The following is a 9,643-nucleotide window of genomic DNA, read 5'->3' on the forward strand; positions in this document are numbered from 1 at the left end:
GTCATCTAATTTGACTTAGACGTTACTTACATTAACTTTTCAGGTAGGTATATCTCTAGCCCTACTTTACTGAAGGGAAATTGAGGCACATAGAGGCGTCAGCTAAGTGATTGTGAGGTCACTGGAGTAGGAAGACCTAGATTCACATCCAGCCTCTACTGCATCATAGCTGTGTGACCATAGGCAAACCACTGTAACTGCCCTGTCTGTCTCAGTTTCCTCATCTCTAAAATGGGGTTAATAGTCCAAGCACCTACCTCACAGGGTTGTTGTGAAGGTAAAATGAAATATTTGTAAAGCATTTTGCGAACCTCAAAGCACTATAAAAATGTGAACTATCATTACTACTATTATTATTCTTTAGCAAAGTATTGACCAATGAGCTTGACTTCAATTCCTGGGGAAATTTTAGAAGGATGGGGGTAATCACAAAGAACTAGCATGTCTTTATCAAGAAAGGGTCATGCCAGATGGACCTTATTTCCTTTTGTGACAGGGTAACTGAACAGATAGCTCAGAGAAGGGCTATGGATATGGTTTACCTAGATTTTAGTATAGTGTTTGATTATATCTGCTGTTCCTGTGAAAAAGCTGGAGAGATGTAGGCTACATCAGAGTACAGTTAGATGAATCTGTTACTGGTTGGATAGCCAGACTGAAAAACCTTTACTAATGGTTCAGTGCCAGCTTGACAGGTAATCTCTAGAGGAACAGTTCAGGGATCTGGGCTGGGCACTCCCGTGCTGTTTAAAATTTTTTTCAGTGACTTGAATAAAAGCCAGGTAGCACACAAACAAAATACGCAGATGACACAAAACTGAGGGAAGTGGTTGACACACTGGACAAGAGAGTAAGGATCCTAAGAGATCTGGACAGGCCACCACAGAGGTGTCAAACTCAGATAGAAGTAGGGGTCACCAAACTCTCCTTAAGGGTTTCTGTGGGCTGCATATTGACACAGAAGAGGAACTACATTTTCCTCTGGTCCAGGCTGCACCCAGGAGTGTTGTGGGCCACATGTTCTGGGGGCCACGGAGTTTGACCCCTCTGGGCTACAGCATTGGTCTTAACTGATTAGAATTGAATGTAAGATGGATTTCAAGGAATTGACCTCACATGCACAAGATGGAGGAGGCATGGTTAGATGGCGGTCTCTCTGAAAATGATCTGAATGTTTTAGATGCCTGCATTTTCAACATGAGACAATATGGAAACTAAGAAAACTAATGTAATCTTGAGCTGTGCTAAACGTGGCTGCCTTCCAGAAGTGGAGAGGCGGCAGTGCCTTTGCCCCGTCTCTGACTCACACCACATTGGAATACCAGCTTCACTTTTAGTAAGGATAGTGGGAAGTTAGAGAGTGTTCCAAGGGGAGCAAACCAAGGTGGCAAAGGGCTCAAGACTGTGACGTATTAGGGTCAACTGAAGCAGCTTGGGAATATTTAGCTTGGAGAAGAGAAGGCTTAAGCAGGCCATGGTGGCTATCTTCAAGTTATTGAAAAGCTGTTAGGTGGAAGACAGATTAGAGCAGGGGTGGAGGACCTGTGGCCTTCTAGGTCCTTAAGTGTGGCCCAAATTTGGAACAACTAGAAGGCCATGTGTAGCTTCCAGGCCGTAGGTTCCCCACCACTGGATTAGACTCATTCTGTTTATTCCCAGGAAGCAGAACCAGGAGCGATGACTGGAAATCAGAGGCATGGTTAGGCTTGATGCCAGGGGAAACTTCCTCATTATTTTTGTTCTTGTTGGGTTGTTTGTTTTGCAGTCATGTCTGACTCTTCATGACCCTGTCTGGGGTTTTCTTGGCAAAGTGACTGGACTGATTTGCCATTTCCTTCTCCAGCTCATTTTACAGATGAGGAAACTGAGGCAGCCAGGGTTTGCCCAGAGCCACACAGCTAGTAAGTATCTGAGGCCAGATTTGAACTTAGGAAGATGAGTCTTCCTGACTCCAGGCCCCACGCTCTGTGCACTATGGCGCCCCCTAGCTGTCCTAGTAGATATTCATTAATTGTTGCTGTTCAGTCATTTCAGGAGTGTTTGACTCTTTGTAACCCGATGTTTAGGGTTTTCTTGGCAAAGATACTAGAGTGGTTTGCCATTTCCTCCTCTAGCTCATTTTACAGATAAGGAAACTGAGGCAAACAAGGGTAAGTGACTCATCCAGGGTCACACAGCTAGTAGGTATATGAGGCTGGATTTGGGCTCGGGAAGATGAGTCTTCCTGATTTCAGGCCTGGCACTTTATCCACGGTGCCAGCTAGTGACCCCAAAATGTTTAGTAGTACATATGGATACATGCATACAGATATATGTACAAACATCTATATCTCAGTCTCTTGTTGTTTAATGGTGTCCAACTCTTTGTGACCCCATGGACCATGGGGTTTTCTTGGCAAAGATACTGGAGTGGTTTGCCATTCCCTCCTCCAGTGGATTAAGACAAACAGAGATTAAGTAACTTGCCCAGGATCACACAGCTAGTAAGTGTCTGGGGCCAGATTTGAACTCAGGTCTTCTTGACTCCAAGCCTAGTACTTTATCCACTGAGTTACTTAGTTGCCTCTTTCTCTTTAGAACTATCCTAAGTGGAACGGGCTGCCTTGGGAGGTACTGGGCTCCCCCCAACCCCATTGGAGATCTTCAAGTAAAGGCCAATGCATTATAGAACATATACTTTGGGGGGTATGGATTAGGTGTCCTCTGAGGATCTGGCTGACTCTGAGATCCTGTGATTCTGAACAGAGGGAGGAGAGAAGAGAGGATGATGGAAAAAAGAAGTGAAAGTGAGTAGAAGAGGAATATTCAAGGAACAAGTAGTTTTCAAATACTTTAGGTTTGGACTAAATAGTAGTAGTAGTAGTAGTAGTAGTAATGGTAGAGGTAGTAATAATAGTGGTAGTAGTAATAGTGGTAGTAGTAGTGGTGGCGGTAGTAGTAGTAGTAGTACTAGTAGTGGTAGTAGTAACAATAGCCCTTTCACAGCCCTTTTGTCCATGTTAGGGGAAGGAGTAGGAAGGCAATTGCAAAATATTAGAATGCCAGTCAGAGTAATGTGCAGTGGGGACTTCCTGTGCCCTGACACCTCTTCTGTAGTTAGGAAGTCTTAGCAGAAACCCCAAAATGCTGGTGAATTAGCTTCTGGCACTTCTACTGCTCGGGTTAGCATTCTGGTCAGTGTGGTGTGACTGCTCCTAAGAGTCAGAAAAATAGATGGGGGAGGCCTGTCCTCCTTGAAATTCTTGTGATGACCAGCTTGACTTAGAGGGCTATGGAGTGGGTGATGTTCCTTTGGGTGAAGGTAACATATACAGGAGTGGAACAGGAATAGCCACTTGCTGGAAATGCTTCGGGAGCAAATGGCACTAAAGTGTGCAAACCATAAGAGTGCACGAAATGAAAACCCCAAATGTGCATGAAGACAGGAATTTGTACAGCATCAGGCTCTGGTGCTATAACAGAATAAAATTAGAAATATCTTCGTAGTTAGAGGCGAGAACTCCCTGTCACTTTTTCTCAGTGGTATCCTTAGCTCCACAATACTCAACAATATAATGCAGACCAAGACAGGTCAATCAGAAGTAACTTATTCTCTTCATTTCTTTGGCGTTTCTAGTACTATGTCAAATAGAGGTGATGACGATGATCACCCTTGTTTCGCCCCTGAATTTGTTAGGAAGGATTCTAGTTTATTCTAGGTAATAGCAAGATAGCGACTTGTCCCAGGCCCATGTTTATCCAAATGCCATAAAAAAGATGAGAACTAGATGAATAATAAATATAATAGACAAATCTCAATACTACAAATAACTGTACAGATCTCAAAATATCCTTGAGAATTCAGCAACTAAACTGTACTAAAAACAAAGCATTATCACAGACAATCTGTTGCCCACAATTACTCAGACATTATAATGATCCACAAAAATTTAAGGATGTTTTGAATTGGTGTTGCCATATGAAATAGTCATAATCTCCAAGCTATGGAGGGCAGCTTAGTGGTGCAAACAGTTAGAGTGCTGGTCTTGGAGTCAGGAAGACTCATTTTTCGAAGTTCAAACATGACCTCAGACATTAGCTATGTGACCCTGGGCAAGTCACCTAACTCTCTTTGCCTCAGTTTCTCATTTGTAAAATGAGCCGAAGAAGGAAATTGCAAACCACTCTCATCGCCAAGAAAACCCCAAATGGGGTCATGAAGAGTCAGACATGACTGAAAAGACTGAACAACAACAACATGTGGTTTGAAGAGCTTTCAAAATAAACAGCCTTATCAGAAGAAATCAGAATTTGGAACCGGGATGAGGTACATATCATTCCTATCATCCTGTCTGTTCTTGAAGTGATCCTGAAAATCCTTTCATAGACCCCATAGGAGATGACCTTATATCCCAATACTTTTATTCTTTTATATAAAAAGTAGTCATTTTAACCACCTGCTAAGAGTCCACAGAACACTAAAATATGTAAAAGAGTAGTAACATGAGTCTCAGGACTTTTTCTACCTACCCCATTGAAAAATGATCGGAAGACTGAGAAAAGAAGGAAGAAGATGGGAAGACCGTGAAAGGGATGGAGATGAGAGGAAGAGGAAAAGGAAGAGATAGGGAGAGGAGGGGAAGGAGGAGGAGAGAGGAGAGAAGAGGAGGGGAAGGAGGAGAGAGGAGACAGCATAGGATAATAGAACAGAGCTGGCTATGGAGGCAGAGGGCATGGGACTGAATCCTGGCTCCATCATTTACTACCCTTGTGACTCTGGGAAAGACTCTTGATCTCTCTGGGTCTCAACTTCCTCCCCTGACAACAAAGAGGTGGAGATCGATGAAAGTGCCTTTGAATTCCAAAATCCAAAATCCTAGGAATAATCCCTCCAATTTCTATGGTCCTTTACAATTTTCTTTTAAAATATTTATTTTTACCTGCATTTATAACTGTCACTCCCTCCCTTCCCATTTTCTTTTTTCATTATTCCTCTTCAGATTCTTGACTTTTTGTTCCTCTGGATGCATTTCTTTGTTAGTTTTTCTAGCTCTATAAAATATTCCTTTGGTAGTTGGATCGGTACTGCTACAATTTTCAAAGTATTTGCACAGCTATAATTTCCTTTGCTACCTCCTAGAAGATTGTGAACGTTAGGGCATGAAGGGTCTTTGGAGGTCATCAATACCTCACTTTACAGAGAAGGAAACTGAGGCCCATAGCAGTCCTATGGGTTTATCAGAACAGAGGTGACGCTTCCTATTTGACAGATGAGGAAACTGAGGCTCTGAAGTGTTAAGAGGCTGGTTCAGGCTTGCAAGCTAGCGAGTATCAAGAACAGGACTAGAACTCAGCTCCTCTGAGTTCTGTGCCCTCCTCTGGCACTCCACTGATGACATCTTCCAGTGAAGGCCTCTTCCAACTCTAAAATTCTAATTCTGTTTATTCTTATGATTATGTCATTTGGAGCTACATAGAAAAGCCAGTTCCAACTGGTTGCGGAGAGCTGGTTGTTAAATTTTCATGACCTCAGAAATCGGCAAAGTCTACAAATCAGAACTTGATTGACGGTCTAGATTGCTTACAAGTGTGGTATGATGAGTTAGCTTTAATAGCAGGCCCCTGGAAGAATTCAGAGGAAGGGAAGGTCATTTCTAATTTGGGGGGTGGAGTTAGGGACAAGCCCTCAGGGAAGGCTTCAAATAAGGGACAAGTAAGGGGGAGCTCTCTGAGGTAGTCTTTGAAGGATAGATGGGAACTGGAGGTTTCAAGTGAAGATGGTAGGAGAAAGGTGTTCTAAATGGAGTGAACAGTTGTTGAGTTGTGTGTGACTCTTTGTGGCTGCTTTTGGGGTTTTCTTGGCAAAGATCCTGGAATGCTTTGTGATTTCCTTCTCCAGATCATTTTACAGATGAGGAAACTGAGGCAAACAGGGTTAAGTGACTTGCCCAGGGTCACATAGCTAGGAAGTACCTGAGGCCAGATTTGATCTTCAGAAGATGAGTCTTCCTGACTCCAGGCCAGGCACTCTGTGCACTATGGCGCCCCCTAGCTGCTCCAGGACGGAACAATAGGATCATAGATTTAGAGGTAAAAGGGATCTTTGAAGTCATCAACATTCCCATTTTGCAGATGAGAAAACTGAGTAAGAGAATAGTGTCAGGAATGTGTTGGGAGCGATATGGGAAAAGCTCTTTAGACTAATCTGGCTGCAGGGCAGGCAGTTTGTATAAAGGGTAGTAGTGGGGGATAAGGCTGGAAAAATTGTCCTTTATTTAACCTGTAATGTGCCTTTCAGTATTATGATAGGATACAGTAAACCATGGGTGGGGGACCTGTGGCTTCCAGGCCACACTTGGCCTTCTAGGTCCTTGGGTGCAGCTTTCTGAGTCCAAGTTTTACAGAACAAATCCTTTCATTAAGGGATAATCCTATTATAAATAATCCTATTATTGATTTGTTTTGTGAAGTTTGGATTCAGTCCAAGGGCCGCACTTGAGGGTCTTGAGGGCCACACGTGGCCTCGAGGCTGCAGGTTATCCACCCCTACTGTAAACCATTAATCCCACCCATAATGATTAGATTCTTTTGGTTTCAGTCCCAGATGAATCACCTCCTCCTCTTAGAGTTCTAGCTTTTTCCTGTCCTTGGGGTCCATCTAGATTTTAAAACTGTCGTCCTATGGCAGGCAGCTTGGGATGGTGCCTTGGAGCCAGAGAGACTTTGGGGCTTACCTCTAACACATACTGGCTGTATTACCCTGAGAGGTCACTTAACCTCTCAATGTTGTAGGGCACTCTCTAATACCATCAATTGCAAAGAAGGTGCCATCTTGCAATGGAGGAGGGAAATTCCTAAACCTATCAAGTCAATGATTCAGTCTCTATTCCTGTGAGGAAATCATGACCACTGATTACCAAGGCCCAAGACCACTGACTGAAGGTTCTGTAGGCATAGGAGAATCAGAGACTCTTGGGCTGTCACTACGGCAGGCATCCGTAATAAAGGAGCCTCTCGGGAAAGGTGGCAAGTGCCAATAAATCTCTGAAAACAGAGGGCCTTTAGCAAATGTGGGTGGTGAATGATTAATTGATAAGAGCCTTGGAGGCTTCCAGAGGGATTGCAGTGCCTCTGTGCTTCTCTGTTCCTAAGGGTGCCCTGCGTCTCTGTGAGCCCCCCTTGGCTTGGATGAATGAGCCCAGCATCCCATAAACCTCATCCACACCACAGGAGAACTTGTGGTATGCCAAAGGAGATCGAAGCCGTGTGTAAAACCTCTCCTATGGTGGGAGGACAGAGAGCTGTGGTTGTCAGCCACACACGTTTAAATTCTGGGCCTCCAAGTAGGTAGGATTCCTTCCCCCTGCCACAACCCGCTATCTCCAGGAATCTTTGTCCAGAAACTCCAGGGAGGAAGCATGTAGGAGGCTGCTGAAGCAAGGGGGGAGGATGGAGATAAGGATAAGCGGTGTGGTGGAGTGAATAGAGGGCCAGCCTGCTTCTGACACTGCTCACTGTGTGATCATGGGCCATTCATTTAACCTCTCAGAGTCCCTAAGTGGTTCTCTAAATTACACAAGACTTGGTGATTGCCATTCTCCATGGGACAGGGAGAATTTTTATGTCAGAAATGTCCATATCTTACAGATGAAAAAACTGAGGCTCTGCCAAAATCTCAGGGTCACATAACCAGTAAATGTGGGAGAGATTCAAACTTCTCACTCTCCTGACTCCAAGCTTACTATGCCAGATGGCCCTTTAGGGACTTACTAGGTGACCCCCAATGCTGGCATTGACTCTCTAGGGCACTATGTGGCCTGGAAATCTGGGCTATATTGTTAGAGGTTTTGAACATGGAAGGACAAACAGTTTCATCAGTTAGGTGTACCCCAGTGTTAGCAGTCATGCCTGTACTATAACCCAAGCACCCCTTTCCCAAGCGCAGCAGGAAATAAGGCCATCAACATTTCCTGGCCATATACTAACTAGACTGGATCCAGAGTCTGGAACCAGGAACAGAAGTTTTAAAATTTGACTGTGATATTCAAGATGGGGCTTGGGAAGTGGAGAACATGATCTGGTCAAGAACCTAGTGTTAGGGTCTAGGCATCAGGAGAGGAAGCGTGGTGTGGTGGAAGGACCATTGGATTTGAGGTCAGAAGCCTTGCATTTGAGTTCTGGCTTAGTTAACACACTGTGCAACTCTGGGCAAGTTTCATCCATCTCTACTCTCTGATTTCTCTAAGGTCCCTTCCAGCTCTGACATTATCTGTTCTAAGATTCAGTGTTCTAAGGTCTCTTCTTGCTCTGACATTATCTGTTCTAACATTCAGCGTTCTAAGGTCTCTTCCAGCTCCGATATCATCTGTTCTAACATTCAGTGTTCTAAGGTCTCTTCTAGCTCCGATATCATCTGTTCTAACATTCAGTGTTCTAAGGCCTCTTCCAGCTCTGATATTATCTGTTCTAACATTTCTATGTTCTAAGGTCTCTTCCAGCTCTGATATTATCTGTTCTAACATTTCTATGTTCTAAGGTCTCTTCCAGCTCTGATATTATCTGTTCTAACATGCCTATATTCTAAGGTTCCTTCCAGCTCTGACATTCTATGTTTGAAGGACCCTTCCAGTGCTGACATTCTGTATCCTAAGGTCCCTCCCAACTCTTGACTTGTTATATTCTAAGGTTCCCTCCAAACTCTGGATTATAAGTCTTAAAATCCCTTCCAGCCCTAACATTTTATGTTCTAAGTTCTCTTCAATCTCTGAATTATATGGCAAAAAATCCAGTCTAACTTTCATGTTATATTTTAAGTCTATGTTCTAAAATCTCTTTCAGCTCAGAGATGGTAGTTCTTTTAAAAAATTTTTAAAATATATTTTAATTTATTTCATTAGTTTCCAATTACATGTAAAAAAGTTTTTATTATTCATTTTAAAATTTTTGAGTTTTAAGTTCTCTTCCTGTTCCTGCCCCACCCCAATCCTTTGAGAAGGCAAGCAATGTGATATTGATTATATGTGTTGAGTTATATAAAATGTATTTCCATATTAGCCATGTTGCAAAAGAAAAAAACATAAAACCCCAAGAAAAATAAAGTTTATATATATATAGGTAGATAGATAGATAGATAGATAGATAGATAGATAGATAGATAGATATACTTCAGACTGCACTCAGAGTTCATCAGTTCTCTCTGTGCATGGAGGTGGATAGAATTTTTCATCATGGGTCTTTTGAAATTGTCTTGCATCCCTGTCTTGATCAGAATAGCGAAGTCTCAGAACTGATCATCATTATGATATGGCTGTCACTGTGTATAACATCTTCCTGGTTCTGCTCACTTCACTTTGCTCCGCATAAGTCTTCTCAGGTTTTTCTGAAGCCCTTCTGTTCATCGTTTCTTATAGCACAACAATATTTCATCACAATCACAACTTGCTGAGCTATTCCTCAATTGATGGATATCCCCTCCATTTTTAATTCTTTGCCATCACAAAAAGCTGCTATAAAATTTTTTGTACAAATAGGTTCTTTTCCTTTTTCTCTGATCTCTTTGGGATAGAGTCGTGGTATTGCTGGGTCAAAAGGTGTGCACGGTTTTGTAGCCCTTTGGGTCAGAACAAATTCAAAGTGAAGAAGTGAAGGATATCACACTCCAGGT

The sequence above is a fragment of the Phascolarctos cinereus genome, unplaced genomic scaffold (genome assembly GCF_003287225.1).
Source record: "Phascolarctos cinereus isolate Bilbo 61053 unplaced genomic scaffold, phaCin_HiC Scaffold_4;HRSCAF=312, whole genome shotgun sequence".
Lineage (NCBI taxonomy): Eukaryota > Metazoa > Chordata > Mammalia > Diprotodontia > Phascolarctidae > Phascolarctos > Phascolarctos cinereus.